This window comes from Apteryx mantelli, chromosome 11 (genome assembly GCF_036417845.1).
Source record: "Apteryx mantelli isolate bAptMan1 chromosome 11, bAptMan1.hap1, whole genome shotgun sequence".
NCBI classification, from domain to species: Eukaryota; Metazoa; Chordata; class Aves; order Apterygiformes; family Apterygidae; genus Apteryx; species Apteryx mantelli.
The window spans coordinates 6,845,506-6,852,638 of record NC_089988.1 but is presented as its reverse complement, the minus strand read 5'-3'; positions in this window follow the sequence as shown (position 1 = coordinate 6,852,638).

Here is a 7,133-nt window from a genome sequence, read left to right as displayed (position 1 = left end):
TGCCCTGAGAATTGGAGACACGCGGAAGGACTCAGGCCAGAGCATCTCGGCTGGTGAAACCAGAAGAGCCACAAGTCAGCAACTTTCCACCCTGACCTAGGAGCATGGAAAGAACAGCAGCAAGTGGGAGCACTGGCCATTCATCCACTTTCAAGGCCCTTGACAAGCAAAACAGCTCCCACTTACAGAGCTGCTCTGGAAACACCCTGCAGGCTTCTGCCAGGGTCAAGGTCTCGAGGAGAAGCAAGAGGCCTGGAGCAAAAAACAATGGCTAAGGCACGGTGTCACATGTGGGGACAGCCTCTCTCAGAGCCACTCGGAAATGCCGTTTTCAGAACAAAAGACACCATTGGGAAGGGCCCCTCGCGAGGACACCAGCAGCCTGCTCACACTTTGCCCAGCAGCTCCCAAACACAGCTCCGAGCAGCACCTGGGGGCTGAGGTGGCAGCAGCAGCTCAGGGAAATGCTTCCAAATGGGTCTCTGATCCCCGGCAGGGGCAAAGCTTCCTGCCCCCCAACCCCAGCAGCCACCCCGGCCCAGCTGCTCGGGGCAGGCCACCACATCTGGCTGCAGGGCAGCTGCCCGCTCTGTCCCCGGTCGTTCTGTGCCGTGCTCACAGCCCCACCAGCCCCTGCTGCAGCTCCTGCAGGAAAGCAGCCCCGGGGCCAGCACTGCTGCCCCCACCCCACAGGAGGGCAGCCGCCAGCAGCTGAAGGCGCCCGCAGCCCCGCCAGCCCCGCTCACACCCGCTCTCACCTGCTCCCTCACTGAGGCTTGGCTCCCGCTCCCCTTTCACGGCTGTTTTTCCACATGCTGCACTCCGATTGGCTGACAGAGCCATCAGTCAAATCCTGCCCCAGCCTCCTCCCCTGGCCGGCCAATAGGAGGGCAGAACTGGGGGCGATGCCATGGCAACACTGCAGCCCTGTGTGACCCCACAGGCAGCCCCCTCCCCCTCCCCCGCGGTAAGGCGCCATGTTGTGGGCGGTAGCGCAGGGCACCGCGAGGCATTGCAGGACCTGGGGGCAGCGCAGCCCCGTGTGGCCGGGCAGTGCGGGGCTCTGGGGCCTGGCGGCTGCCCTGCCAGGGCTGTCCTACGCCACAGGGACTTGTGGGGTGGCGATGGCACCCCCACCTGTTTTCAAGCTGCTCCCCCAAACAGGCTTTTTAGTGCAGAGGTCTGACCCCAATTTGCAGGAGGACAGGGGCTGTGGCCATCTGAGGACAACATCTCTGAGCCCAAAACATGCTCTGCCAAGTTGGAAGCGTAAAATGATGCAGGGGGAAGGAAGAGAGGTTCTCCCAAACAAGTGGACTCCTTGGGGTTATTACAAGGTGAAGGATCCATTTCCAACATGGGCATTTCCAGCAGGCTCTTGAGAGCCCCACAGGAGCTGCAGGACACCCCAGCCTCCAGGACACAGGTCCCCTTTCCTGCCAGAGCCAGGTCCCAAAGGGGGACCCACTTCCAGGGAAACCTGGCCCTGGATTGCCCCCTGCCATGAGGGATAGGGCTGGGGTTCAGGGCATCCCCATCCCCAGGACCCAGGATTCCTGGCTGCCACAGTGTCCCCTTGTGATATGTGCTAATTTGTTACATCAAAGTGAGAAACAGCCTTGGAACATCCTGGGTTGTGATATGTGCTAATTTGTTACATCAAAGTGAGAAACAGCCTTGGGAACATCTGTGGGAACATCCTACATCCTGTGGTGGGGGCATGTACCCCGCCTGAGATAAGGGAGTTGAGCTAGCGAAGCAGCAATGTTAGTTTAGATAGTCTAATATGGTGATGGCGATGTCACACAACTGTGAAATATAGCACGACCTCGAAAGTTGTAAAATATATGCGTGACCTGAGGGTCACCACTCACAATGCAGAGGAAGACTCCAGCCTTCATCCCCACGACCACCAGAGGGCTGAAGAAGACCCCCTAGCAACAGCCGGCGCAACCGCAGAAGTTACAGGAGGTGCCCTGTATACCCGGAACTGGAATCGCATATAAGGAGACTGTGAGGGGGGGATTGCGCGCGCTGTTGGTGGAGCAGGAGACTCCCCCCCGGCCGCCCAGTGCTGTTTTGCTTACCTGTGACTTGCTCAATTATTCCATTAAATTGGATTTTATGCAAACCAATTGGAGTGGTCGTGTTTGCCTAAAACATCAGGACAGGCAGAGACCTGACTGGCAGAGGAGGGACCCCAAGGTGAAGGTCCTGGACATAATGGGGGATGCCATATGAGCATGTGGTGCATGCTCACCACAAATGAGGCCAGCTGCATACAGGACTGCATTAGGAAGAGCATGGCCACCCAGACAAGGGCAGTTCTTATCCCCCTCCACTCAGCACTGGTGTGGCAACATCCGAAATAGCGTCTCCCAGTGTGGGCTGCCCAGTGCTGCAGGAATGGGGAGCAACTGGAGAGGGTCCAGAGGAGGTCCGCCCAGATGAGGTTGGGGGCCTGAAGCACATGGCCCATGCAGAGAGGCTGAGGGACCTGGACTTCTTTAGCCTGCTGAAGTTTCTAAGACCAATACAGTAGTCACCTGTGACTGCTTGAAGGGTGGTTTCAGAGATGAGGGAGCTTTTCTTGGCAGTGGGAAAGAGCATGCAAAGGAGAAGGAGCCACTAAGTGCATCTTGAGAGGTTCAGACTGGACTTCAGGTAGCAAGAACGTCACTCATAGGGTAGAGCTGTGATGCAACTGGACACCCAGAGGGACTGCATGATCAGTCCCTGGCTTTGTGTTTCAAGGAGCTGCCAACAAGGACAGAGGGATTTCAGTAAAGGTGAGGAGATCGTGCAGTGAGAGCAAGGTGGGGAAGCAGGTTGGGTGTCTACAGGCTGCAGGGAAAGAGGCACAGGTTTGTGACAGCTTAGGACAGCCTATGTTGGAGATGACCAAGGGCGCTGTGAAGGCTAAAAGCCTCCAAAAGAACTGAGGTCTTTTTCCCTTTCGCTACGGCTGGTGCGTCTGCCACCGAGGCCTACAAGAAGATGATGCTTCCTTACACCACTGTGGCCTTGTTGCCTTCTCACCCCTGGGGATCCCAAGAGGTGCTGTAATGTTGTCCTGCACTTGGCATTTTGCACCCTCACCTCACACTGGCCCCAGGAAGAGCCCTGAGCAATGCGGGATGGAAAGCATCCTGCTACCCAGGAGCTGGCTGTCAGGGCCTGGTCACTCTGCTTGATAACACACATCAAGGATGTCTTGGCATCACAGCCACCCTCACATTGCCTTTGCCTACCTGCAATCAGGGCCTCCAACTTTCTTCTCTGATCAGCCCCTGGGGAGCCTTTCTTGGTAATGGCCCTCAGTGGGACCCATTAACGCTCCAAGAAATTTGGGGATTTTCTTCTGACTTTCTTGAGAGGTTTGTTCAGTCTCAGCACCTGAAGTTCATGGGCTCAGCACCAAATACGTTTGAGGGGTCATTAAAATGCAAAAACCCCTAAGGAGCCATGCTTCTTTCCATAATTTTCTTCAATTCTTGTGTGGCTAATTGGGAGGTTTCAGGAGTGTATTTAAAAGAGGAAGATTTCAATGAGCAGAAAAAAGAAAAAAAAAAAGGATTTCTGTTTTTAAAGTTTTCCTTCTTTTTCAGCTTACAAACTAGAGTGATTTCCACATTCTCCAACTGATATTGATCCTGAGTGTCTCCTAATGAAGTCAGAACATGCAGGCAAAGCCGCATCCTTGACATCAGATATCCATGGACAACCCTCCTCCCCAGCTCCCCAGCCCTGCCATTTCCCTCATCAGCCAGTGGGCACTTCACATCACTCTGGTGAAAATCGAACCTTTTGCCACTCAAGTCTGTAGCTGAATGTTACAGCTCGTGTGCACCAATTCCCACCTGCTTTCCTTCGAGAACTAGCTGCAAGCAGACACAGAAGGGTTTTTCTTAACTGCAAAGAAACAAAAATAAACTTGATGCAGTGTCATAAGAAAGAAAGCACAATCCTCAACTGTGCACATGCCCAGAGAGTCTGACGCGAAGATGACTTTAGAAATGACCGATTAAGCAGGATATATGGAAATATGTGAAGGGTTACTGAGATTAAATCCACAGCATAAGAGACAGAGCAGTGGTAATGCAAGTTAATGGGCAGATCGATATTTCTTCTCCCGAGACTAAAACCCTTCCTGAAGATTTCCACTCTTTCATCATAGGAAAACACTGACATTAAAATGAGCCAATCATTTGAGCTGAGGAAAGTGTGCTCATATTTTTGAAATGTTGAAAACAATTCTTCACCTTTCCAGGCAGAGCTCAGTTGTCCAACCACAAGCACCCAGTGGCCCTTGGAGAGGCCCCGGTGTCTCTGAGGGACCTGCCTCGGCCTGGCAGCTCTCACAGGGGACCTGCGGGAGACCGGAGCCCCTCAGAGGTGCATAGGGAGGCTGGGCAGAGGGGACCAGGGCACCTGCAATGGCACCAGCTGCCTGTGACCCTGTGAGTGCATCCCACCCCAGCTCTGAAAAGCTCTTTCCTTTTTTAAAAAGAAGAAAAAACACAACATTCCCCTAAAAGATCACTATATTAAGAAAAATAAAATAAATCAAGAAAGATAATCGTAGCACAAAAAAAAATTAAAAGATGGAAAGTTTAACAAAATATTTCTTTGCTTTCAATCTATTTGTTAATTTCTTTCGTGTTTCAATTTTAATGTCATTTTCTAAACATTTCTGTTATAATAGGGCCTGCACCACTAAACAAAATATTTTTGTGTCTCACACAGAGCCCCAACAGCTCAGAAAACCACTCCCTGCCCATGACTGTCCATGACACTCCTCACTCTTTGTGCAGAGCACATCACACTGAGGTGTCGGGTGCTCTTGACTGGTGAGGAAAGCAGGGTGACCAGCTTCAAGGAAATGCTCTGCTTCTGGATGGCCAAATTTGCACAAATCTCAACATACCTGTGCTACCGTGCTGTTTTAAAGGAGTCTGTAAAACATTTCGCCACACTCCCTTTTCATTGTGCACACAGGCATTCATCTGATGGCAGAAGGCAACCAGGTTGGTCAGGCATGGTTTCCATTTCCCCTTGGTCAACCCATGCTGCTTCTTCCAGGCCTTGTCCTTCATATGCTTGGAGATGGTTTCCAGGAGGATTTGCTGCATCACCTTCCCAGGCACTGAGATGAAGAGAACCAGCCTGTCATTCCCCAGACCCTCCCTCTTGCCCTTCTGGAAAATGGGTGTGATGTCTGCCTTTTCCCAGTCATCAGGAACCTCCCTGATGACCCTGACATTTCATAGACAATTGGGAGCAGCACTGCAGTGACTCCAGCCACCTCTCCCAGCACCCTGGGGTGTTTCCCATCTGGTCCCATGGACTTGTGTGTGCCCACTGGGCAAAAGTCCTCCCCAGCTGCATTGTCCTCTACCATGGGTGAGGCTTTGCTAACACAGCTGCTGCCAAAGGACTTGGGGGCCAGGGAAGCCTGGCAGTAGACAGGACCAGGAAAAGACAAGGTAAAAGAGGCAATGACCTCCTCAGCCTTTCCCCTCTCTTTGTCACTACTTCCCCTGCCCCACTGAGCAGGGAGAACACATTTTCCCTGGCTGCCTGCCTTGTGCTGCCAGCATCCTTACAGAAGCCCTTCAGGTTATCCTCCCCATCCTTTCCTAGCTCCAGCTCCAGCTCCAGCTCCAGCTGAGATTTCGTTTGTCTAACTCCATCCTAAAGAGGATGAAACCCTCTCTGCTGCAGTCCAAGGTGGTGACTCTGTTATTCCTCTTACTTCTCCACCATCTCATGGTCACTACAGTGACGGCCAACCTCCACATTCACATCCCCATCCAGGCTGAGCTTCAGGCAAGAAACCAAGGGGAGGATGGCAACATCTACTTAGAGGTGCAAACTACAGAGGTACAGAAATCACACTGCAGAAAAACTTGCTCTTCTCCCCTCACCCCTGAGGGGATCCAGGCAATGGCCTTTCAGGTGGTTAAAGGTGGATGCAATGAATTTCCATTGTAATGTAGCTATGCCTGAGGCAGTGCCTCCCAGGCTGCCCTTACAGACAATAGAAAGGAGAAGGTGATCACCTGCCTTCTTTTAGATGGTCACATAAAGCACAAAGGACTCCTGTCCCAGAGACATTTGCTCTCTGCTTGAAATGGGCCCTGAGATCATAGGCGTTCAGGATAATTCAGGTTGAAGGGACCACAGGAGTCCTTTACTGCAATGTGCTGCTCAAACGAGAGTCAGATAAAGGGTCAGAAACCAAAAAATGCCCCTGTCAAAGGACTTCTGGGGATGATAGTGAAGGAGAAGTCAGTAGAGGGTTGACGGGGTGCTACAAGTCCCATGGACAAAAGGGTTTCCTTCTTCTCCTTCTCCCGAGAATGAAATCCTCAGCTCTCCACAGAGAAGAAGCTGGGAAACAAACTTTGCCACTGACATGGAGGCAGAGAAGCTCCTGAGTCCCTTAGAGACAGAGGCTGGTCCAAAGGCCACCACCCTAATGGCACCAGACCCCCAGGCACCCCTGCCTTCTTGCAGGGCACCCTGCAGCCCCAGGCAGGAGGTGTGTGGGGAAGAGAGTGGGATCTGCAGCCTGCAGCCCTGGCCACCCAGCAGCTGTGGTGGGACCCTGCTCCTCTAGATGAGACTGGGCTCTCTTGCATTTCCCCAGGGTGAAGCCTGTGTCCCCTCCGGCTGGGAATACAGCCTGGCAGAGAGGAACAACATGGGAAACACAATCTCTATTCCAGGGTGTGAAGAGAGAGGGGAGGGCAGAGGGGGATCTGCTCATGCCCTGGGCAGTGATTCCCTCGCTGCAGCCAGTACAGCCCTGCTGTTGCCCTGTAACCTGTGAGTCCGAGATGGGACTTCGATCTGCTCTGGCTCTAAAGATTTCTCAGTCATTAAGACCCAGGATTAAAGCACTGGTCTGGGGACACCTCATCAGTTCTATTAGTCTGTGATGTATTCTCAGTGCTCTCTCACATATTTCCACATATTCTGATTAAATTAATCATTTCTAAAGGCATCTTTGCATCAGACTCTCTGGGCATATGCACTTTCCATAGTTTCCCAGTTTTCCTTTTCCCCTTGCTTTTTATCCTTTCAGATACCTCTCTGGGAGGTCTTCTGGGAGTCTGAAGCTTGCCTCG